Raw genomic sequence first — 26,409 nt, 5'->3', positions numbered from 1 at the left:
GTAATGATAGTGATGAAGGGGACGAATATGCAGGCCGTAGGCGTCCTGTGTGTCGCTGTGCAATAGGTGCAAGGAGGACCAGGACAAGTGGGAGGAAACGGAGAGCAAGTCAAGCAGCTTTTCGTTCCGTTCTTCCGTAAAAGATGGTTGGGATGAGGAGGAAGGGTGGAGTCAAGATGCTACACCACCTACACCACACCCCTTCTCTGCTCTGCCTCGAATGACTGCACCCATCCCACCACTCCATTGGTTTTTTTTCAGCTCTGTCTTTTTTTTTTCTTTTTTTTTTTACATGAATTTTTGGTATACCTTACGGAGGAGACAAATGATTATGCCACCTACATGCATTGTGAGCTAAACAAGATATTGGCATATGCATGGAGTGGCTGTAACGTCATTGACATTGCTAAGTATTTGGGGATTGTCATTTGGATGGGTATCATTGATTTACCAGAAATGGGGATGTTTTGGGCACGGAACAAAACATACTGCATGTCTGCCTTCCCAGCTGCTCTATCACGTAGGTGATTTGAAGCAATAGGAAAGTATTTCCACACTTTCAATCGTCGGGCTATACCAAAGGACAACCTTGACAAGCTAATACTGATACGACCAGTTATGGAATACATCCAAGACAAATATAAAAGTCTGTATGTGCCTCAAAAACACCTTTCTCTTGACGAATGGATGATGAAGTGGAAAGGACGTTTCAACATCAAAGTGTACAACCCAAAGAAACCTGCAAAATATGGCAAAAAGATTTATTTTTTGTGTGAGAGTCAGTCAGGTTAAGTCCTTGATTTTCTTATCTACAGAGGTGTTACTTCCTCCCTTCGTGACATAGATTTTAACCTCATGGGACCACACCTAAACCAAGGTTACCATGTTTTCATGGATAATTTCTACAACTCTGTTTCTCTGGCAGAAGAACTTTACAACAATGGCACCCATTGCAGTGGCACTCTTCGCATCCATAGGGGTAACCTAAAGTGCTAAGAGAGGCTGTCAGGAGGAAAAAATTGCAGTGAGGAGACATGATATTCAGGAAGAAGGACAACACTATGTCATCTGCTGGCAGGACTTGAGGTGCGAGTTTCATCAGCAACTACTTCAATGCAGACTCTGAGGAGTTCATCCACAACAGGAGGGTCAAATGAGGAGGGCGGTATGTACGTGAAGACTATAAAATTCAGAGACCAAAATTGGTAAAGGAGTACATCAGCTATATGGAGGGCATTGACCTCTTTGACCAACTTATAAATTACTATTCGTTCTCAAGGAAGTCGATCAGGTGGACCTCCTTCAGCTGGCACTCCTAAATTCCTTCACCCTCTACTGCAAATATAGGACTGACAAGAGAAAAAGGTTGACACTTTGGGAGTACCATGAAGAGATTGCCGACGCCCTCCTTCACTACGACGAGACCTTGTGGCCCGACTCTGGGAGCAGGATCGCCCATGCCCCCTCTCTACCTGAGAACGAGAGGGCAGACAGACCTTGTCATGAACAACACGATGTTGAGGATAGGGTCGATAATCCTGGCATCCCTTACCCCCAGCCTGCCACTCCAGCTGCCACCCAACCTGTCACTCCTTCTGCCACCCTTCAGCACACACCTCCTACCCGAGTTTAGGACAACCCTGACAGACTGAGGCCAGGGAATCATGTAGAAGAGAGGATTGGGGCTATACGCCAGCAGAAGTGTTGTGTCTGTTATTTGAGTGGCAGATGCCGAGACACGATTTTCCAGTGTGCGGAGTGCAAAGTGGCATTCTGTGTCTACAGGAGGGATTGTTTCAGGAGGTACCATACCATCGACAAGTACTGGTCCACTCCCCCTCCTGGAGTAAAGACAGGGAAGAGGGTGAGGCGTCAATAGGTGTTCATGTCCCTCCTTTCTCGAATTGCCGTGTTGCAGGTATATGCAAGATCCTTCAGGGGAGAGGAGGATGCACAACACCAGCCCAAAGGATCACAACAAAAGGTTGTGGGTGTAAGGATTTATTTTGTTATCTTCTTTTATGCAATAAAATTTTTATTTTTACCTACTGAAAAAAAAAGAATAAAACTGAGTTTGGGTAACTGATTTTTTTTGACTCTTTACATACATTTCCTGGGACTTAGGAATAAAGTTATATATACCATTGTATAGCTAAAGAGTTGTAGAATATAATATATGAAAACTGTAAGTGTAATAGTTTTTATGCTAGAGCTCTTTTTGTAAGACATAACATAAAATTTTTCATGTTCCGCAACATTTACCTGATGCGTTATGGCATTTCCTGGCGTCTTTTACATTTTTTATGACAATGTAACAAAATTTTATCTTTTACCAACAAAACAAGACCAGAATGACCAATATAGCGTAAAAAATGTGGAAGCTACAGCCGTCTAAAAAAATCTTTTGCTATGAGCAATTTTCGCTCGCCTACTAAGTAAAAATTTGACTTTAGTGGGTATGTTTCTTCAACGGTTTGCATACGTTTACAACGGCTTAGAAATAGACATATCTGTCATTTTATAACTAAAGAGTTGTAGAATACAATGAAAAATATATGTAAACTGAAGGTGTAATAGTTTTGATGCTAGAGCTCTTTTTTTAAGACATAACAAAATTGTTCATGTTCTGCTACATTTATCTGACATGTTATGGCATTTCCTGGTGGTCTTTTTATACTTTTGATGACAATGTGACAAAATTCAATCTTTTACCAACAAAACAAGACCAGAATGACCTATATAGTGTAAAAAAAATGTGGAAGATACAGCCATCTAAAAAAATCTTTTGCTATGAGCAATTTTTGCTCTCCTATTAATTAAAAATATGACTTCAAGTAGGTGTGTCTTTGATGGTTTGCATCCTTTTCCAAGGGCTTAGAAAAGGGATTTTGACGTAGGAAAAATCTATTTCTGGGCAAGGAAGCCGTGTCGCCCAGTGAAATGTGTCTGCTTTAGCACTGTTTCTAGTAAAATATTGCTATAATACCAGAGAACTGCTAAATTGGACAAGTCCACAGAACAATGAACAAAAGCTGTGTAAGCTTTGTATAAATTGTTACAAATGCGCTTCTTGATATTCAAGTATATTATTGTGGATCCTTCTATTCATATGAAGGATATAATGTTGTTTTCTGTATCTTCATATGTTTAATCATATACATTATTGGCACTGACTTGGGGCTCAGTTATATGGAATATACTTCCATAGGGTTAACAGTTACAGCGTTTCATTGTTTGGATATAGTAATTTGTAGTGTAATATAATAATTTTATTTTCAGAAAGTCTAAACATGAACATGGGGTACCTCAATTTGATCTGGATGCTGAAGCTAGGTTTTACAAAGTACATGGCAGACTTCAAACACGTCCAGAAAGACTGAAGTCCAGGATACCCCAGGAACCAGATGACGGCATTAGAGTTCTAGATCGATTTCAGGTACAAGTGATGTTACTCCTACTATATAGTCATTGAAAACAGTTTATGGTGTAGATCAATTGCACATGCAACGTAAAATTTCATACAATCAACTTACCTGTCAGATATATACTTAGCTAAGACTCCGTCGTCCCCGACAGAAATTCAAATTTCGCGCCACTCGCTACAGGTAGGTCAGGTGATCTACCTGCCTGCCCTGGGCGGCAGGACTAGGAACCATTCCCGTTTTCTATCATATTTTCTCTGTTGCCGGTGGTATCAACATTGTTGTTATTACCTCCTGACTTAGATTCTTATTTCAACCTTTTGATCATCGTTTCTCGGCTTTTTTGGTGACGTACTGGATCTTGTTTTTGAATTCGCTACTGTGGACTGAATTTGGACTTGTTTTTTTATTTTTCTCAGTATGTCTGACTCAAATGTGAGTGTGAGAATGTGTGTGAATGTAGGCTGCAGGGTGAGGATACCGAAGGCTTCGGTTGATCCTCACACTGTATGTCGTAAATGTAGGGGGTGGTTTGAATGTTCTTCTACTATTACCTGTCATGAATGTGAGGGATTAAATGCAGAAGAATGGAAGACTAACTTCTTATTTGAGGAAGTTAGAGAGGGATAGGGTTAGACGTTTGAAGAGTGTGAGTACAAGGCCTATTGAGCCTTTTATTGACCCTATATCTAACTTTGATGATTTTGATTCTCCCTCTGTCGAATTCACAAGCTTTACTTTCAGAATCGGCCTCTGAAATCGCCGATCTGAAGGCTACTATCCATAAGATGAAGTCCAAAATGGCGGTCTTACAAGGTAAGGATAGTGAAGTGAAATGTTCAGTGAAGTGAGTGCTCCCAGTGTTGTGGAGGGGGCGTTTGATCGTCCCTGCGACGCTCCCAGGCCTAGACCTCTTCCAAGCTCCCATGCCCAGAGGAGAAGGAAAGTCGAAAGCCTTAAGGAGGTCGTGGGAATCCTCAACGGTCAGACGTCCCTTCAGCAGCTCTGTTTCGCTTCAGGCTGCTCAGGGCCGCTATAGAAAAAAGCGTCCGGCGAGAGTGTTTCTCGTCATCTGGTTCTCCTTCACCTAAACGAGGTGGAAGGATTCGGACCTTTCTAGGCTACTGAAACGGCATTTGAGAGAACCTGATTTGAATTCAAGCCCGGAGCGCTTCTCAGATGAAGCTCCCTCTTCTATCAAAAAGGCGAAGGTTGCGTCAACGTCTCCCTACATGGACGTAGCGGACCGCTTGCCTTCGACTTCTCCCCCCATTGAAGATGACGTGGGAGAAGCTTCAAGGAAAATTCTCCTTGCTGTACAAGAAAACAGCTAGCCTCATTGGTGGGAGTTTTGGCGAGAGATCCTCTTCATAAGAAGGACGTTTCTCTTCCAATCAAAAGTCTCGTCCTCTCTCTCCTGCCAAACGCGAGGCGTCTTTCAGACATGAAGCTTCGTCTTCCAAACATGCTGAAGAAGTTTGCTTCTAGATCAAGATCGAGAGACCATATTTCAGAGACGTGACACCAGATAGACGTGAGGCGTCATACAGAGCGTCATATAAGCGCGAGGCGCCAGCCCAATGGTTTTGGCGCCAGCTCCTAAGGGAGGACCGCCAGTTGAGAGCGAGACGTCTTCCAGGCGCGAGGCGTCATCCAGACGTCAGGAGTCAGCCAAGCGCGAGGCATCAGCCAGGACGCTCGGCGGACGAGAGGCGTCATCCAAGCGCGAGGCGTCATCCTTTTATGGGGAGAAGCCTAGGCTTTTGGCGCCAGCCAAGAGGGAAGCTTCTCACAAAGCTCAAACTTTGAAAAGGAGGGATTATCATTCCCTTAGTCCCTCTCCTATCAGGAGTTTGTCTCCCCCAGAGGAAAGACGTCCTGATTTGTCTACGGAGTCTCCTCTAGACCCCGAGTAGGAGGAAACTCGAAGACGAGTATCGTGGAAGAGAAGGACTATCAAGCTAAAAAGTCTTGACAGCCCTGCTTCTTGAAGAATACGGAGACGCTTTAACCCCTGCCCGCTCCTCCTTCTCCGCGCTCTCTGTTCTCGAGCGCAAAGGCAAAGGAGTCTTCATCTTTTCTAAGAATGAAGCCCACCATTTCTATGAAGAGGGCTCTTCAGTCTTTGAATTCGTGGATGGATTCGAAGAAGGAGTTGGTCAGAACGGTCTTCTGCATGCCCCAGCGAGACTCGCTGGTAAACGAGGCATTTGTTATCAGACGGGAGAGAATATGGGTATTTCTCTTCCGTCTTCGGCGGAAGCGGACTTTTTCGACTTTTGTCGATGCGTCAAGAAGGCAAGGATTGAACTCTGCCCGTGTGACTTGGGGCATTTCAGAACTGGATCCATCTCCTCAAGGGACTCTTCCATGTATTAAAAGTTTTCAACTTCTTAGATTGGTCCCTTGGGGTGATGTCCAAGAAGGCCCATGATTCAGAAGGACTCGACCTAGAAGTTCTCCTGTGTATTCTGTCATGTATCGACAAGGTGGTACAGGATGGCTCGTTTGAGATCTCTTTATTTAGAGCGGGACTTCTTAAGAAGAGGACAGTCTTCAGTGCTTTTTTGACTAAAGCAGTCTCCCACTCTCAAAGGGCAGCGCTGTTGTACTCTCCATTATCGGACTTTTTGTTTCCTTCTCAGTTAGTAAAAGACATTTCTCGTTCATTAACTGAGAAGGCGACTCAAGACCTTCTTACCCAGTCATCAAGGAAGAAGAGACCTGCGACTGCGGTGGAAAAGAAAGGACCGAGTACGTCGGTTCAGCCCTTTCGAGGTGGCCCTACCTCCAGAGCACCCTCAAGAAAGAAGGCTCCTGAGAAGAGAGGTAGGTCTGCCTTCCGTCCCTTTAAGAAGGGAAGTGATGCTTCTCTTCTCCAAACACCAGTAGGTGCCAGGCTCCTGGGATTTGTGGAGTCCTGGGCACGTATCAACACAGACGCCTCATCAATGTCTGTGATAAGGAAAGGATATCTTATCCCTTTCCTGGACAGTCCTCCCCTGACTTCAACTCCGCGGGAACTGTCAGCCAAGTACAAGGATCCTGTGCTGCGATAGAACTAGTACTGGATCAAAACTCCCCGGGGTTTTACAATCGCCTTTTTCTGGTTGCGAAGGCCTCGGGGGGCTGGAGGCCGGTACTTGACGTCAGCGCTCTGAACAAATTTGTTCAGAAGGAGAAGTTCTCTATGGAGATTTCAGCCTCAGTCCTTGCGGCTATGCGCCAAGGAGATTGGATGGTGTCTCTGGATCTCCAGGACGCCTATTTTCACGTCCCGATCCACCCTTCATCGAAGAAGTACCTCCGTTTCATGACGGGGGGAAGGATCTTTCAGTTCAGAGCCTTGTGTTTCGGCCTTTCCACAGCTCCTCAGGTCTTCACAAGCCTGATGAAGAATGTGGCGAGGTTTCTTCACCTCAAAGGTGTAATATCTCTCTGTATCTGGACGACTGGCTCATCAGGGCTAGATCAGAGAGACAGTGTTTGGAGGACCTTACGTTGACACTAAACCTGATCAGATCGTTGGGATTACTCGTAAACCTCGAGAAGTCACAGCTGACCCCCAGACAGAACTTAGTCTATCTGGGGATTCAGATGGATTCTCGGGGTTTTCGAGTATTTCCTTCGCAAGAGAGAATCGCAAAAGGCTTGCAGAAAGTCTCTCTCTTCTTAGGGAAGGAACAGACTTCGGCGAGGGAATGCTGAGCCTTCTAGGGACCCTTTCCTCGCTCGAACAGTTCTTCCCACTAGGAAGACTTCATTTACGTCCACTTCAATTCTTCCTCAAGAGGTCTTGGAGTTGGAAGACCGACATCTTTCAGACGCCTTTCCCATTCCAGTGAGATGAGACCGCACTTGGAATGGTGGTTGCCCCTCTGAAGGGGAACAAGGGAATCTCCCTGAAAATCCAGAACCCAAGCCTAGTGTTGTACTCCGACGCGTCGGAGAACGGTTGGGGAGCAACATTAGGCTCGAAGGAAGTGTCAGGCACCTAGGAAGCAGTGCAGGTGTCTTGGCACAAACTGCAAAGAGCTCTTCGCCGTACACCTGGCTCTGAAGAGTCTAGAACCTCTGGTGTCAAACAAAGTAGTTCAAGTAAATGTGGACAACACCACAGCACTTGCCTACATTCGGAAACAAGGAGGGACTCACTCCTTGTTCCTCTACGAACTTGCAAGAGATCTGCTTTGGACGTCCCAGAGGAACATCTCCCTGCTTACAAGGTTCATTCAGGGAGAAAGGAATGTAAGGGCGGACAGACTCAGCAGGAGGAACCAGGTCCTTCACACAGAGTGGACCCTACACAAAGATGTGTGTCAAGATCTCTGGTCTCTTTGGGGAACCCCTCATGTGTATCTCTTCGCCACGTTCCTCTCCAAAAGGCTGGAAGTCTTTTGCTCGGTCGTGGAAGACCCAGAGCTCTGATAGTCGACGCCTTCCTACTAGACTGGTCTCATGTAGACGTCTACGCTTTTTCCTCCTTTCAAAATCCTGGGACTAGTTCTGAAAAAATTTGTGGCTTCAAAGGGGACGAGGATGACATTGATAGCCCCCTTTTGGCCGGCACAAGATTGGTTCACGGAGGTGGTGGAGTGGATGGTAGATTTTCCCAGATCCCTCCCAAGAAGGATGGATCTTCTCAAACAACCACACTTCCAGAGGTATCATCAAAACCTCCCCGCTCTCGCTCTGACTGCCTTTCGACTATCGAAAGACTCGTCAGAGCGAGAGGGTTTTCTCGTAAAGTTGCAAGCGCGATCGTGAGAGCCCGCAGAGCCTCCACTAGACAAGTATATCAGTCCAAGTGGGAGGTTTTTAGAAGGTGGTGCAAATCTAAGAAGTTGTCCTCCTCCACTACCTCTGTAGCGGAAATTGCTGATTTCCTGCTGTTCCTGAGAGAAGAATCTCATCTATCTGTATCCACAATAAAGGGATACAGAAGTATGCTTTCGGCAGTCTTCAGGAATAGAGGATTAGATCTGGCAGATAACAAGGATCTCCACGATCTCATAAGATCCTTTGAGACTACGAAGTCTAAGGAACCGGTTCCTCCTAACTGGAACCTAGATGTAGTACTCAAGTTCCTGTCATCCGAAAGGTTCGAACCTCCTCATCTGGCGTCGTTTCGAGACATCACTAGGAAATGCTTATTCCTATTATCTTTAGCTACAGCAAAGAGAATTAGTGAATTACATGCTCTGGAGGATAGAGTAGGATTCAAGGGGGACTCAGCTATTTGCTCGTTTAAAACCTTGTTTTTAGCTAAAAACGAGAATCCCACGAATCCCTGGCCTAAGTCCTTCGAGGTTAAAGGCTTATCGAGTCTCGTAGGCAGAGAAGCAGAGAGGTCTCTATGTCCTGTAAGAGCTCTAAAGTTCTACCTTCAGAGACGGCCAGATGGGGGGCTCTAGACAAGGTCTTTGGTGCGCGGTAAAAGATCCCACAGACTGATGTCCAAGAATGCTCTTGCATTCTTTGTGAGAAACGTCATTACAGACGCGCATAAGATCTGTCCTGACGAAGAGTTTCGACTGTTGAGAGTGAAAGCTCATGAAGTGAGAGCAGTAGCGACGTCTCTCTCGTTTCAAAAGAATATGTCACTTAAAAACATCTTGGATACGACATTTTGGAGATGCAACTCAGTATTTGCATCTCATTACTTGAGAGACGTTCGTGTGACCTATGAGAAATGTTTTTCTCTAGGTCCTTTCGTGTCTGCGGATACGATCCTGGGTATGGGAGCCAACACCAATCCTTAAGTATATACTTACCTTCTTTTTAGATATGTTCTAGAGTCTCTTCTAACAAAAAGGGCTTGGTGTCGCACTGGCGGCCAGTCACTGTTGTTCAGTAAGAAACTCTTGTGATATCTTATTAGATGAGTATAATTTTTTTTTTTTTTATTTATTTTTTTTTTTTAATTTATGTATGTGTGCGTATTGTGTTTTTTTTTTTTTGAGTTATTGTTGTTGTGAAGAGTTCGGGGGATAACTCGAACCAAGTTTTATTACTAACATGTGGTTAGGATCAGGTGGTCGGGATTGGTTGTATGCTCCTTCATAAGGTGTATTGTCATATAAGTGGATCAGCACCCATTGACAAAGTCCTTTCAGGCTCTGCCGAGTAAGCGGATAAGACCCCATCGGCAGACCCACAAGAACTCTTGGCCATAGATCATATATCTCGCTAAAGTTTCTTGAGGTGATGCAGACTACTGGGCAAACACCCACGAAGTCTACCACCTATCAGGTAGGAACCAAGGTTTTATTTATACCTACAACATATGTTGTTTACCTGTCTATTCCATAAGTAGCTGTCTCTTACCCTCCACCAAGGGTGCCAATCAGCTAAGTATATATCTGACAGGTAAGTTGATTGTATGAAAATGATGATATTGTTATGATACAATAAAGTTTTCATACATACTTACCTGGCAGATATACGATTATGGCCCACCCAGCCTCCCCGCAGGAGACAGGTGGAAGAGAGAAAATATGATAGAAAACGGGAATGGTTCCTAGTCCTGCCGCCCAGGGCAGGCCGGTAGATCACCTGACCTACCTGTAGCGAGTGGCGCGAAATTTGAATTTCTGTCGGGGACGACAGAGTCTTAGCCAAGTATATATCTGCCAGGTAAGTATGTATGAAACTTTATTTTGTATCATACAATATCAGTTTTTTAAAGAACTGTACAGATTGTTTGTATGCAGTGCTTTTGCATCATTTAGAAATTATAGATAACATTATGTGCTTCAAACAATACATTATTTTACATTATTTTAATCTGCTTTAGGCATCTAGAGGCTAACTAACCTAATGAGATTGCTTGAGTAAAAAAATTAATTTCATACTTAGGAAATTATAATTGCATCAGTGCAAATCTGTTGATTTACATTTATATTATCTGCAGTAGTAGTAATTAACCAGACCACTACCAGATTAAGCCTATATAAAGTACAGTAGTTGGTTTGTCTATGAAAAATTAATTATATTTTCAGATATATACTTTTGTAATTCCTGAATTTTGTGTTTGTTCAAAAAAATTATTCATGCTGATGCTTCATAAAGGTACATTAGAAAAATATAGCCACATTATAATATAGTTTTATCATGTGCCATTTTTTTTATAGTTTATTTGTTTCCGACACGGCATACAAACCTTCGGTCCTTTACAATAGGAAGGTACTAGCGGCAGCTGGATAGGTCGTAAGCTTTCGAACAAGGGGTTCGGTAGTTAACTGCTTGTCCGACAGGCGCGCGCGCGCGACTGGGAGGAAATAAACAAATCACTTTTGCTTTCGGCCTCACAGCGAGTGGACGTGTGTGTTCGACGCTCTCTGCCCGCTTCTCGTCGTTTGCTTTCCTGAGTATATGGTTGTGTTTGTGTATGAAAGAATCATTGTAAGTACAATCATTTCTCTCTTTCTAATTAATTGTGAGTTATTGGTCAACGATGGAATCTCCTCGCCTCCGCTACCCCACGGAGACTATGCCCGGGTACCGAAAGGGCGTAAATGCGGAAAGTTCCGCTCATTCCCGGAGATTGACCCTCATATTTTGTCCAGCGCTCGGTGTCGGGGGCGCGAATGCACCCGAGCCGAGCCATGTGAAGTATGTAATAATTGGTCGGAGGCGCAGTGGACTTTGTATGAGGGCAGGAAGCGAAGGCCTGCAAAGGAGTCGTCGGAAAGCTCTCCCGCGACTCCTTTGGTTACGGACACTTCGTCTTCTTTCCTGCCGCCCGCTCAGCTTCCACGTTTGGCGCCTTCCCCTTCGGGGGGGGTTTCTAGGTCCTTCTCCTCACCTGACTTGTCGAGTGTGGAGGAGGGCGCTAGATACCCCGACGTCGAGTTGTACTCTGGGTCCTCTATCCGTTCGTCTTCGCGCGAGCGGGTAGAGGATCCTCCTAATCACCCGACTTTTGCTTCCTCAGGTGCGGTTGCCGCGAAGGACGACCTCGGACAGGTGTGGGCATCGTTGGGGCTGCAGGGCGTGCCGAGTGTCCAGGGGCTGCTCTACCATCTCGCTGGCTCCGTGGCGTCACCCATGCGACGGTTACGACCACCACCACGACCCTTACAACACCTGGCTACGCTTCACTCCTCACCTGGTGTACACCCCCCGCACGCGGTCTCTGTAACACCTACTACATCGGTGCAGGGGCCAGTCGCCGTACCTCGGGGGAGTGTGATGCCGACCACCTGGGTTTTGCCGTGCTGCCGCGACCGGACTTCGTGTGCCCGAAGAGCTCGCCCCTGGACCTCCCACCAGTACCCAAGGAATGTCTGTGCCGCTGGTCCCGTTCCATCTGGACCGCCTGCACAACCTGCCGTACCTGCCGTACCTGCCCAGCCGCCGTTCACGGGACGTGACGTTGACCACTGCTGCCGTTCCTGTACCTGCTCCTGCCGTCTCTACTGCCGTTCCTGTGATGCCTGCACCTGCTGACGTTGTTCCTGTTCCTGGCGCCGCTGCTCCCGATGTGATCTGTTCGGACAGGTGCGTCCGGCCCTGTTGCTTCGGCAACAGCAGCCCCGGCTCCGCTCTGGCTGACAGATCTGACGTCGGTCCTGAGGAGGTTGACGAAGAAGAAGAAAGAAGAGAGGAAGGTGTCGTCGTCGTCTTCATCGTCTTCTTCGTCGTCGTCGTCGTCTGCCGCCTCTTCCTTCTTCTTCTAAGGCTCCCCCGCGAAGAAGAAGAAGGTCGCCTCCCCCCCCCCTAAGAAGTCTCCTTCGGAACTTCTAAGGGCCCGTCTCGCTCTGGTGAGACGGGGGGTTGGGTTCTTCCGCTGGTCACCCTGCTCCTTCGGGGGCAGGAACCCGTCTCTTCTTCCGCAAGGAGGAAGACTACGGGGACCAGAGGAGTGCCGGCTAAACACCGGTCATTTCCTCACCTGCTGGTTAGTGGTTCGGCCACGCTGCAGGGCCGTCTCGGCCTCTCGTTCGCAAGAGGTACCGAGTGTACGGTCGCCTAACAGCGGCCGTGCAGCCAAGAACCAGACCTCTGATGTCCGCTCAGCGTCAGGTTCACGGCACGGAGCGGAAGACTGGTGACAAGCCGCTCACGCGACTCTCACCAGACCAGCTCTCGCTCTCGCTGGCGAGCAGCTGGCTACCCGGGCGGGGACGTGACGGTCCATGACCGGCCACGGGCTGAGGCTGGGAAGAGGTCCCCCCGTTCGCCGGCACAAAAAAGCACGGTGGACCCAAACGGAACCTGGTACCAGCGAACTGACGCACCGTGAGGATACGCACCGGTCTCACCGTGACAGTGGAGCTCGCCGGTCGCCTGACCGTCACACTCACAGAGAGCGATCGGGTACGGCGACCAGCACCAGCTCCTCTGACACACGAGACCGGGCCGCTGTTCTCGGTCCAGCCGTTCTCCACAGCGAGACGGCTCGACTAGGTCTGCAGCTCGATCGCCACCCGCGGTTGGCGATCGCCTGCAGTCTTCCAAGCCCACTGGTTCTGCCAGCGAGCGAGGAGGGAGCGTCAGGTCTGCCTCTCCATACCTTCAAAACCTCCTCGGGTTCACACCGGGAGGGGCGAGGTATTTGAGGAGTGATCGTGAGGGTCGCCCCTCAGGCTCCCACCACGTCGTCGTACGTACCAGGTACGGTTCTCGGACCAGCCAGGTCGTACGCACAGTGGTTGGAGGAGACCGAGAGGGGTCTGTCGCTGTTCCTCCCCTTGAGGGAGGAGGGTCTCGGGAGATGCTCCTGTTGAGGGATGGACTGGATGGTCCGACTCCGCAGGACGTCAGTCACTCCTGAGATCCAGAGGAACTTTGCCGAGGTTTATTGCGCTGATTCGTCAGCACAACGACCTCGCAGAAGGATCGCCGCTCCCACCATCCGAGCCCACGTCCCGGCTCGAGTCGTTTCTGGGGCCCGAAGAGGGAACCCAGACCGACGGTGGGTTTGCGCGTTCTGAGCTTGCGGACTCAGTGCTGGACCAGGTTGAATCGCTTGTCTCCGACAAGACGGTTTCGCTTTCAAGTCTGGCAGGTCGAGCAAGCTGCTTCCACCTCCTCTGCGTGCGACAGCGGCGTTTTTACGTGCCATCTGAAGACCCGATGCCGCCCAAACAGGTGAACCCGGAGTTAGCCAGGCTGACTCCGGGTGTGTCTCTGCAGCAGCTCCCGTCCGAGAACTATGGTTCTCGCAGCAAGAGGCACTCGGCCTGGAATCTACCGCCATGGCAGCTTTCCAGGCCGTCTCTCCTGGCTAGATCTGTGGTCCCTCACAGTATCTAAGGTCGCAGCCAACTCCGGGGGAATTTCTCCCGAAGATGACTCGGTCCTTTAGGAGACTTTGCCAGTCTGGAGGAAGAGCCATCTCCTTCCTTGCCCACCAGACGGTGAACCTGTGGGCCAACCTGGTTCTCCGACGAAGGGACGCTGTCCTTACTCGGGTTTCCAGGGCGGCCGGGCGTTGAAGCGGCGTTGGGACTTCGCAACGGACCTTTACGGAGTTCCACGTCTCTCTTCCCAGGAGAGATGGTGGACGCTGCGGTGGACAGACGGCGCACTGACGACAGTGACCGTCTGGTTCACCAGGCAGTCTCGAAGGCTTCTGGGCAGCCTCGGACTGCGGCCAAGTCTAAGAGCTCGGCTAGCGCTTCCTCGGTGGCTAAGACGGTAGCTGCGTCGAAGCCCCGGGGAAAGACTCTGTCTTCTTCGACTTCTACCAAGGGGAGCCGTAACCAGCCCTCCTCCCAGCCCTCCTCCTCCCGGGGAGGCTCTGGGAAGAAGTCGAAGAAAGGGGGGAAACGCTAGGGACGGCGTTCCCCCTCACCTGCTGCCGGTAAGTGGGGGGGGTGCCTGGCCAGCCATTGGGCAACTTGGCAGCGCTACGCGCCGAGACCTGGATTTGTAGATGTCCTTCGGGGGGAGGGATATATATTACCCTTCGAATCTCGGCCACCCCTCACCTCCAACCCGGTCCAACAGCAGTCGTACGTTCCAGGGTCATCGAAGGACGTAGCATTGAGACAGGAGATCAAGACCATGCTGAGCAAGAGAGCTGTAGAAATCGTCACGGATCAGTTCACCGGGCTTTTACAGTCGACTCTTCCTGGTGGAAAAGTCTACGGGAGGCTGGCGCCCGGTGTATAGATCTCTCTCCCCTGAACCGGTTTGTTCGCCAGACCCGGTTCACGATGGAGACGGCACGCTCAGTGCTCGACTCCATCAGGGAGAACGATTTCATGCTTTCAGTGGACTTGAAGGATGCGTATTTCCAATACCAATTCATCGTCCTCCAGAAAGTACCTCCGCTTCATCTCGACGGGACGGTGTACCAGTTCAGGGCACTTTGCTTCGGTCTCTCAACCGCCCCACAGGTGTTCACGCGAGTGTTCACTCTGGTGTCTGCCTGGGCCCATTCGCACGGGATACGTCTGATGAGGTATCTCAACGATTGGTTAGTCCTGGCGAGCTCCCGCTCGCAGTTGCTACAGGACAGGGGGATCGACTGCTCGAGTTCTGTCGCGATCTGGGGATCGTTGTGAACTTCGAAAAGTCCGATCTCGAGCCCAAGCAGAGGATGAAGGTACCTGGGTATGCTGATCGCACGGTAGCAGGGCGAGTCTTCCCCGCAGACTCGCGGATCAGCAGATTCAGGGAGGCAGCCAACCAGTTCCTGTCTCGGCAGGAACAGGTAGCTCAGCGATGGCAAGTCGTGATCGGACACCTGTCGTCACTCGAGAAGTTAGTCCCTCACGGGCGGCTGCACCCCTGCGGTCTCTTCAGTGGAGACTAAAGGAGAGTTGGTCACAGGCGACGGATCCCCCAAGCTTTCCAGTGTCACTGACACCGGAGGTGAGGCAGGACCTAGCCTGGTGGCTGGACGACAGGAACCTCTTAAGAGGGGTGCCTCTGCGCACTCCCCCCCCGGACATGCAGCTGTTCTCAGACGCATCGACCGAGGGAGGGGGCGCACACCTGGAGGAGTTGCTGACTTCAGGAGTGTGGGACGAGAACGACAAGCACCTTCACATCAATGTACTGGAACTCAAGGCAGCGTTCCTCGCTCTCAAGAGTTCCAGGACCGCTTGATGGGACACTCATGTGTTGATGTGCGACAACACCACGGTGGTGGCCTACGTCAACAAACAGGGGGGCCTAGTGTCTCTCCCGTTGTACCAGTTGACTCGGCAGGTGCACGAGTGGGCCGAGGCACACTCAATAGAGCTGTCGGCACGCTACATTCCAGGGAAGAGGAATGTAGTAGCAGACACGCTCAGCCGTCGGGATCAGGTGATAGGGACCGAATGGTCTCTACACCAGGACGTGGCGGAAAGGCTCTTCGACCTGTGGGGGCGACCAGTCGTGGATCTGTTCGCCACCCGGCACAACAGGAAGCTCCAGGTGTTCTTCTCGGCCGTGCCGGACCCATGGGCAGCTGCAGAGGACGCTCTTCAACACCCGTGGGACAACCTCTTCGTCTATGCCTTTCCCCCCGTTCAGCCTGATTCGCAAGGTGATCAGTCGAGTACTGGTCACCCCGCCCGAATCTCAGGATGATCCTGGTGGCTCCCAAATGGCCACAGGCCATTTGGTATCCGGACCTGCTGGCTCTTCTCGCAGGAGAACCGAGAGAGATTCCCCCTTGGCACAACCTTCTCGCCCAGCCACACGTCGAGCGTACCCACCGAGCAGTCCAGTCCCTACGTCTTCACGGCTGGCTGTTATCCACCATTTCTCTTGCGAACGAGAGGCTTTTCTCGTAGCGCAGCAAAAACAGAGATGGCTGGAAACGTCGGTTCAGTCCTCTGCAGCTGTGTACCAGGGAAGTGGGCCGTCTTCTGTGGTTGGTGTCGTAGACGGGGTCTATCTCCTCTCAGAGCCACTCTTCAGCAGGTAGCGGATTTCCTCGTTTTTCTTCGCCGAGAGAAGCTCCTCTCAGTCCCCACAGTCAAAGGATACAGAGCCGCCTTGGCTCTCGTCCTGAAACTGAGGGGATTGGACATCTCGAACTCGTTCGAGATCTCCTTGCTTATGAGGAGCTTCGAAAAGGTCTTGCCCACCCAGGGAACTCAGGCCCCCTGCGTGGGATGTGACTCTCGTCCTTAGGAGTTTGACTCGAACGCCGTTTCGAGCCACTCCGAGAGTCGTCAGACAGGGATCTGACCCTCAAGACCCTCTTCTTGCTGGCCCTGGCATCGGCGAAGAGAGTAGGGAACTTCATGGTCTTTCCTATGATGTACGACACTCCATGGGATGGGGATCTGTGACGCTCGATTTCGTCCCGACTTCGTTGCGAAGACTCAGAAACCGTCGATCCCTGACGACAGGTTCGAGTCATTCACGATTCCCTCCCTATTGGACTTCACCGATAATGATGCGGATGAGATGCTGCTTTGTCCTGTGAGGGCGCTACGGCGCTATCTGAAGAGAACTCGACACCTCAGGCCTGAGTGTCGACGCCTCTTCGTTAGCACCGGGGTAACCAAGAAAGAAGTATCCAAGAACACTCTTTCATTCTGGCTGCGTGAGGTCATCAGGAGGGCGTATGAGCTGATGGTAGTGACGACATCCGTACGTCTGTCCGAGAGCTCACGAAGTCAGAGTATTGGCCCTCGTTGGCGTTTCGTAAGAACTTCTCCGTGGCGCAGGTCCTGAAGGCAGGGGTCTGGTCTAACCAGACTACCTTTACGTCCTTCTACCTTCGGGATATTGCCCACAGGTCCTTGGATACCTTTTCCTTGGGACCCGTGGTGGCTGCTCAACAAGTTGTGTAGCTAACCCAGACCCTCGCAGGCTGAAACAGCATCGAGTCCTAGTGTGACTGTGTGGATGGATGTGTGAATGAGTGAGTGACTGGCTCCCTCTTCCCGTCTTTTCCTACTCCTCTACCTGTGGGCAGAGGGCCACGGTCGTCACTACGCTGGATGAGGACGAGATGCAGGTGAGCTATATGACAGAGCCCCATCCTATCCCTTTCACTAGGGATAGGAGCAGAATATCCACCACTTCCTTCTACAAGGGGGGGAAGTGGATGCCTACAAGAGTCAAACCCATGACTTTATATTTGCTCCTGTACAGGAACAAGTTCTTACATTGCTGGTACGAAGAGATACGCTTGCCTCTCTCTTAGTACTCGGTCCAGAGGTCTGACCATTGATCCTGCGGTGCACACCCCGATCAAATCGGACAGAGGCTTGGATCCCTCCCTCGCTCTTACGACCAGGGAGGCTTCCAAGGTGGGCGAACACCAGTCTGTTCACAAAAGACTCAGATTCCTCCCACCAAGAAGTGAGTCTTCCTATTGTAAAAGGACCGAAGGTTGTATGCCGTGTCGGAACAATGACAATTTGTCCAAAATTGCATTTTTCCTAACTATACAAACCTGAGGTCCTTTTACACATAGCCCCACCTCATGCCACCCCTCACTCTGCAGTTTTTGCTTGGGCCAAAAGCAAAAGTGATTTGTTTACCTCCCAGTCGCGCGCGCGCGCCTGTCGGACAAGCAGTTAACTACCGAACCCCTTGTTCGAAAGCTTAAGACCTATCCAGCTGCCCGCTAGTACCTTCCTATTGTAAAGGACCTCAGGTTTGTATAGTTAGGAAAAATGCAATTTTGGACAAATTGTCATTTTGAAGTGAAACTTCTTTTTGTATTAAAAATCTATCTGATAAATTTAAACTTTCAACACTTTAATTACTCAAGATAGTGATATATACACATATCTGAGACAAGATGCCACTGCAATAAGTTTTAAAATAATCAGAAATGTTGGTGGGCACTTTGTAATTAATTTCCTTATTAGAAGTTTTAGGAAACAAAATTTATTCAGAAAATTGTGCACTTAATGACCTTTTCAGAGTTGAAGTCTACATCAGGGCTGGAGATGCATGAACCCCAGATCCCCAGTGCTTTCTGCTTTCCCCTGTGTTCTTCTGTATCTTGGGCTTTTTAAATTCCTTATTTATTTAGAAATTTTTAGCTTTACAAAATCAAAAAGTTTTAACTGATTATTCGTTTAGGCTGTTGGTAAAATGACAATTTGTCCAAAATTGCATTTGTTCCGATACGTAGTACAAACCCTCGGCGTCCTTTAACAATAGGAAGGTAACTAGCGGCAGCTGGGACGGTCGTAAGCTTCGAACAAGGGGAGAACGGTAGTTAACTGCTTGTCCGATCGTGCGCGCGCCCGCGCGCCCAGAGAGGTGAAGAATCACTTTTGCTTTCGGCCGCGGGTGTGAAGGACGTGTTCGTCATCGCTCTCTGCCCGCTTCATCGTCGTATGCTTTGTTTATTTAGTGTGTTCTACTAATGGTTTGGTTTGACTTGAAAATGAAACTGTAAGTACACTGTTTTCATTTTCATTACTTAATTATGAATCAACATGGAGCTATCGCCGTAGAGACGGCGATTTCCGCTCTTTTCATGAATTGAACCCTTGAATTATGTCTCGGTGCCGAGGGCGGGCGCACTCGCGCCGAGTCATGTATTTTGGGCGAAATGTGTAATTGAAAGATGTAAGTACTCTTTTTCATTATATTTTTGCCCTGTGCGTTCGTTGCCGAGAGCTTGATTGCGCTCGGCAAGAGCCTCTTATTTTGTATGAATAGAATGCAATGAAAGTGGATTCGCAATGCAGTTTTCTTTTCATTTTCATTTATTAATTGCATCAAATTTAATTTTGGATCAATTTCCGCTCTTACCCGGGAATTAATCCTTACGATTTATTGCTGTGAAGTGAAATAGCAAGTGCAGTATTGTTCATTTTCATATATATTTATGATAGCATCATATTATTATGGATCAAGTTTCCGCTCTTACCGGAATTGATTTTTTCCCTCTTTAAGTTCTATGAATGTGAATCGCAAGTGCAGTATTCTGTTTCATTTTCATATTACTTTTTTTCACTGCTGTGCGGGGGTAGGGGAAGCGAAGGTCTGCCAGGAAGTCGTCGGAAAGCTCTCCCGCGACTCCCTTGGTATCCGATTCTTCGTCTTCTTTCCTGCCCCCCCGCTCAGCTTCCTCGTATTTTGTTTTTGGGGTCTTCCTTCCGTTCGGGGTGGGGCATGTCTCCCCCCCGTGCGTGAGGGAACCCCTCTTACTAATCTGTCTGTGCTACCGCAGGTGCTACAGCCGTGGGAGACGACCTTGGACAGGTATGGACCACTGCGGCTGCAGGGCGTGCCTAGCATCCACGATCTGCTGCAGAGTCTAGCGAGGTCTGGGGCGGTGACCTTGGAGTGGTCTCCACTACAACCTTCACGGCCGCTTATGCTGCTTCCCCCCGCTGGTCTACACTCCCCATGCTGTGTCGGTGACGCCGTCTGCCGCTTCTAGGGCCGGTCGCCGCCGTACCGAGGAGGGGTATGCCGCCGCCGCCTGTGTTTTCTTCGTGTTGCCAGCCCCAGACCTTCGCTGTTCCAGCAGCTCGCCCCTGGACCGGCCGCCAGTACCACGCTGGCTGCCGATGATTTACGAGGCGATGGCTGGGCCTGCCGTACCACTGTCGCTGATGTGGTTCCCGCTACTGGCTTGGCTGTCCCTTCTGTGTTTACCGCTGCCGCTGTTCCTGCCGCTCCTGAGCTGGTTGCTGTTCCTGTCGCTCCTGGTTCCTGCGCCTGTCCATGCTGGTCCTGCCCATGGTGTGTCTTCCCCAGTCCCAGGTCCTTCCGGACAGGTGCAGTCGGGCCGTGTTGCTTCGGCAATAGGCCCGACTCCGGCCTGGATGGAGGACCTGACGACTGTCCTGCGTGAGCTGACGAAGAAGAGGGAGGTGTCATCTTCGTCTTCGTCTGTTGCTGCCTCTTCCCCTTCGACTTCTAATGGCCCATAAGCCGAAGAAGAAGAAGGCTGCCTCCCCCCCCTAAGAAGTCTCCTTCGGGAACTTCTAAGGGCCCGTCCCACCCGGTGGGACGGGGGGTGGGGGTCCTTCTGCTGGTCCTCCTGCTCCTTCGGGAGCGGGGGTCCCGTCTCCCCTTCCGTAAGGAAGAGATAGACGGGGACCAGAGGATATCGGTTTAGCTCTGGTACTTCCTCGCCTGGTGCTAGCGGCGATGCCGCTACGCCAGGTTCCGGCTCGTCTCTCGTTCGCGGGAGATCCCGAGTGTAACGCTCTCCCCTCGGGAGACCGTGCAGCCAAAGTTTCGGCGCCAGAGTTCGCTCGGCGCCAAGACACGGCACGGAGCAGAAGGCTGGCGAGAACCGCTCAGGTGACTCTCGCCAGGCCAGCGGCCGCTCTCGCAGCGACCAGCTGGTAACCGGGTTTTGTTATTCCCCCTAAGAAGACTCCTTCGGGAACTTCGAAGGGCTCGTCACATTCCGGTGTGACGGGGGGGTTCTTCTGCGGTCCGTCCTGTTCCTTCGGGAACGGGGCCCGTCTCTTCTGAGAAGAGAAGAAGACGGGGACCAAGGGTGTGCTGGCTACCGCTGGTACACCCTCGCCTGGTCTTGGCAGCTCTGCTGCTAAGCCAGGTACCGGCTCGGTTTCTCGTCCGCGAGAAGTTCCGAGTGTACGATCTCCTTCGGGTGACCGTGCAGCCAAAGTTAAGACGCCTGAGTTCGCTCAGCGTCATGACCGAGGCACGGAGCAGAAGACTGTCGAGAGCCGCTCAGGTGACTCTCGCCAGGCCAGCGGCCGCTCTCGCAGGCGACCAGCCGTACCTCGGGTGGACGTGACGGTCTCTGACCGGCCACGGGTTGAGGCTGGGAAGAGGTCCCCAGGTCCCCTCGTCCGACGGTACCAGCCTCGGCTGGTACCAGCGGTTTTGACGTGCCGCGAGGACGCTCACGGTCTCACGGCGAAAGCGAGCTCTGCAGGTCACCTGACCGCCGCTCCCACAGGGACCGGGCGGATACGGTGACCAGCAGCAGCTCGTCTGACGCACGGGACCGGGGTCGACGTGCTCAGTTGAGCCGCTCGCCACAGGTGAGCGGCACGGCCAGGCCTGCAGATCGATCCCCACCGCGGGTTGGTGATCGGCTGCAGCCCCCCACGTACGCTGGTCCTGCCAGCGAGCGGGGGGGGGGGGAGCGTCAGTCTGTCTCTCCACTACCTTCAACTTCCTCGGGCTACACCGGGAAGAGCGAGGTAGCTAGGAGTGATCGTGAGAGGTGCGCCGCTCACGATCCCGTCACGGACGCCGCACGTGCCACGTATGGTCTTAGGACCAACCAGGACGTACGCGCAAGTGATTGGAGGCGACCGTCGGGGGAGGGGGAGGAGGGGGTAGCGTCAGTTCTGTCTCTCCGATACCTTCAACTTCCTCGGCATACGCCAGGAAGAGCGAGGTATATAGGAGTGATCGTGAGAGATGCGCCGCTCACGATCCCGTCACGACGCCGCACGTGCCAGGTTGGTCTTAGGACCAACCAGGACGTACGCGCAAGTGATTGGAGGCAACCGTCAGGGATCTGTTGCTGGTCCTTCTTCTGAAGGAGGAGGGTCCTGGGAGCTGCTCTTGTTGGAGGGACTGGACGGTCCTACTCCTCAAGACGCTGTAACTTCCGAGATTCAGAGTAACTTTACCCACCCCGGTTATTGCACTGATTCGTCAGCACAACGACCGGGGGGGGGGAAGGATCGCCGCTCCACCAGCAGAGCCCATGTCTCTGCTCGAGTCGTTTTTGGGGCCCGAGAGGGAACCCAAACCGACGGTGGGTAGCCGCGATCGGAGCTTGCCTATTCTGTCTTGAACCAGAGTCTCTCTCTCCGGACAAGAAGGCTCTCTCAGTTCTGGCCGGTCGATCAAGCTACTTCCACCTCCTCTACGGCGACAGCGGCGTTTCTACGTGTCTTCGGACACCGTATTTAATACTCCTTCGGTCCTCCTGAGAGGTTTCGACCTCGACGAGGACTGGAATGAGTCGGAGGACGGTATCGGCTCTCTCCTGTCAGGTGTCGATCAGCCCCACCCAGACGACGTTCACAGTGGCGGCAGACCTCTTACCTACAGTGAGAGTTCGTAACCCTCCTCGGGGAAACGTTTTCTCCTGACGATACGTTTTCCCAGACTCTGAGAGGCCATCGCCGCAAAGGCGATGGCTGCTCCTACTCTTCTCCAACTGCTAGTTCCACTGGGAAGGCGAGCGAGTATCCAATTCCTCCCCCATTCCCTCTCTCCTTACGGCTACGAGGGAAAGGGGAAGGATCCTACAGAGATTTCTCTGTAGGATCCCACGTTTGGGGACTGCGACTACCAGGGGGGACCTTCGGGTCCTACCTGACGTAAGCCCCGGTCGTTTGAGGAGGGATCCTGCCCCATTCTCGATTTCTACGGGAATCGAGAGACCACCAGCCGATATCGTTTGACGAATTCGGTGGGGTTTCGCAGACTGCTTAGAATTCTACGGAATTTCTAGCGCATTCAGAGTGTTAGAGTTTCTTACGATCTCCAAACACTTAGGCGAGACCACGGTCCAAAGTGAGCGAGATGAGGAATCCCCGATATGTTACACGATAATCGGGAACCTCGCCTATGCTCGAATTCCTGGAATTTCTAGCATTAGGAAGAAGACTGCTGCTGAAAGAAGACTATCTCACAGTAGGCGACCAACCTGGAATAGAGAAGAACGGACGGGAATATCCAGTTTGGCTGGAACTATCGTCTTAGTATTCTGTTCACCATTGAAGCTTTCCTTCGAGGAAGACTTCTCCTTCACTCTCTTTAATAGAGAACGAAGGTGGTCGATCTCCAATCCTTATTTTGTTTTCTTGAGGAAAGAATTTAGGATGGAGATCGTTGTTCAGAATCCTACAAATATACTACGTATATTACCTCGCGACATGATTCTGCTAAGCAGTTGAATGGTCCGAGGGGTAGGCGCATATCCTGGTTATTCTACGGATTGCGACTTAGACGAAAGTATTCTAATTGAACTGCAAACCCGGGTTGCTGCAACCTCCCAGGAGTTTCCAGTTTCAATTTTATATACTTATGGTGTTGTCACAACAACACCACCCTTTAAGCTTTTATATTTACCGAAATTCGTTTCGCTTAAATATAATTGCTCGAGCATATCTTTTTATGCTCGGTGGTTCTAGCCGAACGCATTCCTTCGTGGAAAGGATTACTTGGCAACTCAGGATGACGAGTCAGCGACAGCTACTGCGTATTGAATTGCCCGAGGCATTTCAGTATCAGCTGCCCGTTTGAGATAGACGGTTGTTTATGTCTTTCTCACCTGCTTTGATTGAATAACAACCGTATCTCTGCCCAACAATCACGGACTTAAGTCTCTGATTAACGGGGATTCTCGCATACATGAATGACCATCTACTGCTGAGAAACGCTAGTATTCATCGTCTTCGGTATTGCGAGAATTTTAAACAGAGATATCTATTCGACTCTCATCTTTCTGTTTACCGCACGGTAACAGAATTCTGTAATAGTCCTCTTGCTGCATCGTATCCCGATAATGCGAATGATTTTTGCGGAATCTGAGTTTGTCCTCAAAATATCTTGTATTCGGAGGTGTACAATTGTTCATTGTTCACCCCGGATTAGCAGATGTATTGAAAGACATCGCCTACTCCCACACCTGCCAGCTCTACTTCCCAAACGTTTCAGCCCATGAGAAGCAGTTCTTCAAGCGGCTCTCCCCTGTGTTCATTACTGAAGAACGCCCGCTTTCACTGCACACCGGACAGCAATGAAATGGCGGTTAGCGTTTTCAGTCATTTGTAAGCACAGGTTTAGAATCTTGAGATTCCTTCTCTCGATTCAGCTGGAAGACGTAGGGTGCATTCATTGCCTACCTTCGTCTTCAACGTCACATAGTGTTTCGTTTCTCCTTAAGCTGAGATTCACGTCTATGAGATTTTTCTTGCCATCAGGGACCTCGGTCTTTTGAAGGCAATTGACTTTCGCCTTTTGAGCTTATGCATTAAGAGAATCATCGCCGCGCCGTCCGGCATCGGTGACTAACAATATTTTATTTGTTTGGTCTCTCAGCATAACTCTTTAAAGGGCGAAGGTCACGTGACTTACCCGGATGCTTGGACAACTTGCCTCTACTGATTCCGAACCAGTCAGTCGGCAGCTGTCAGAGCGCCCGAGTCAGTTACGAACTATGCTATGGACTTAGTTCGGTTGTTCCAGAGCAATCATTACTTCGTCTTAATAGCTTGTCAGTATGAGTACTGTACATAACCAAAGTCGAGAAGAGGGATAGGTCATACGACTATTCCCTTCTTTTCGTCTTAGGTAACTGCATGACTTCTCTTGAGAAGTCAAGCACAAAGGGATGGGGATTTGTGACGCTCGATTTCGTACCGATCTTCGTAGCGAAGACTCAGAACCCTTCGGTAACTGACGATTGGTTTCGAGTCCTTCACAATACCCTCCCTAATGGACGTCACCGCCTCCGATACGAAGGCTATGCTGCTTTTGTCCTGTGAAGGTGCGACGGAGCTGTCTAAAGAAACTCGACACCCAGGATGAGTGTGGACGCCTCTTCATCATTCTCTCGCGTTCCGCAAGAACTTCTCCGTGGCGCAGGTAATGAGGCAGGCGCCTGGTCCAACCGGACCGCATGCACCTCCTTCTACCCCTTCAGGATATTGCCCACAGTTCCTTGGATCTTTTTCCCTTGGGAACCGTGGTGGTTGCTCAACACGTTGTGTAGTTAACCCAGACCCTCGCAGGCTGAACAGCATCGAGTCCTGGTGTGACCGTAAGAATGGATGAGGAATGAGAGTGGACTGGCTCCTCTTCCCATCTTTTTCTTCCCTCTACCTTTGGTAGAGGGACACGGTCGTCACCCCTGCTGGGTAAGGACGAGATGCAGGTGAGCTACTCAATAGAGCACCATCCTATCCCTTTCAGTAGGGATAGGAGTAAATATCCACCACTTCCTCCAAGGGGGGAGGAAGTGGATGCCAAATTGAGACAAACCCATCATTTTATGATTGTCTCTTGCAAACAGAACAAGTTCTTGCTTGCTGGTACGAAAGAGATACGCTTGCCTCTCTCTTAGTACTTGGCCCAGAGGTCTGACCATTGATCCTGCGGTGCACACCCCGATCAATCGGACAGAGGTTTGGATCCCTCCCTTGCTCTTACGACCAGGGAGGCAACTCCAGGGTTGGACGAACACCAGTCTGTTCACCAAAAAAGACTCAGATTCCTCCCACCAAGAAGTGAGTCTTCCTATTGTTAAAGGAACCGAGGGTTTGTATTACGTATCGGAACAAATGACAATTTGTCGAAAATTGCATTTTTCCTAACTATACAAACCTGAGGTCCTTTACATATAGTCCCCACCTCATGCCACCCCTCACTCTGCAACTTTTTGCATGGGCCTAAAGCAAAAGTGATTCTTCACCTCTCGGGCGCGCGGGCGCGCGCACGATCGGACAAGCAGTTAACTACCGTTCTCCCCTTGTTCGAAGCTTACGACCGTCCCAGCTGCCGCTAGTTACCTTCCTATTGTTAAAGGACCTCAGGTTTGTATAGTTAGGAAAAATGCAATTTTCGACAAATTGTCATTTTTCCTAACTATACAAACCTGAGGTCCTTTTACAATAGGAAGGTACTAGCGGCAGCTGGATAGGTCGTAAGCTTTCGAACAAGGGGTTCGGTAGTTAACTGCTTGTCCGACAGGCGCTCGCGCGCGACTGGGAGGTAAACAAATCACTTTGCTTTTGGTCCAAGCAAAAACTGCAGAGTGAGGGGTGGCATGAGGTGGGACTATGTGTAAAAAGACCTCAGGTTTGTATAGTTAGGAAAAAATGCAATTTTGGACAAATTGTCATTTGTTCCGACACGGCATACAAACCTTCGGTCTTTTTACAATAGGAAGACTCACTTCTTGGTGGGAGGAATCTGAGTCTTTGTGAACAGACTGGTGTTCGCCCAACCTTGGAATGCCTCCCTGGTCGTAAGAGCAAGGGAGGGATCCAAGCCTCTGTCCGAATTGATCGGGTCTGCACCGCAGGATCAATGGTCAGACCTCTGGACCAAGTATTAAGAGAGAGGCAAGCGTATCTCTTCGTACCAGCAAACAAGAACAAGTTCC

The 26,409-nt window shown here is 50.2% G+C and overlaps 1 long non-coding RNA gene and 1 pseudogene across 1 annotated transcript in view; one reads left to right on the top strand and one right to left on the bottom strand.

Annotated features, from left to right (window-relative positions):
• The window catches only part of LOC135206912 (uncharacterized), a 377,133-nt gene that overhangs the window by 213,434 nt on the left and 137,290 nt on the right, over positions 1 to 26,409 (bottom strand). The gene's annotated exons all lie outside the window — the stretch shown is intronic.
• LOC135206909 (cysteine-rich protein 2-binding protein-like) overlaps positions 1 to 26,409 on the top strand; it is a 147,321-nt pseudogene that overhangs the window by 69,597 nt on the left and 51,315 nt on the right.

The sequence above is a fragment of the Macrobrachium nipponense genome, chromosome 31 (assembly GCF_015104395.2).
Source record: "Macrobrachium nipponense isolate FS-2020 chromosome 31, ASM1510439v2, whole genome shotgun sequence".
Classification (NCBI taxonomy): Eukaryota; Metazoa; Arthropoda; class Malacostraca; order Decapoda; family Palaemonidae; genus Macrobrachium; species Macrobrachium nipponense.
The sequence above is the reverse complement of the archived record's forward strand: the minus strand, read 5'-3'. Positions and strand labels throughout refer to the sequence as shown.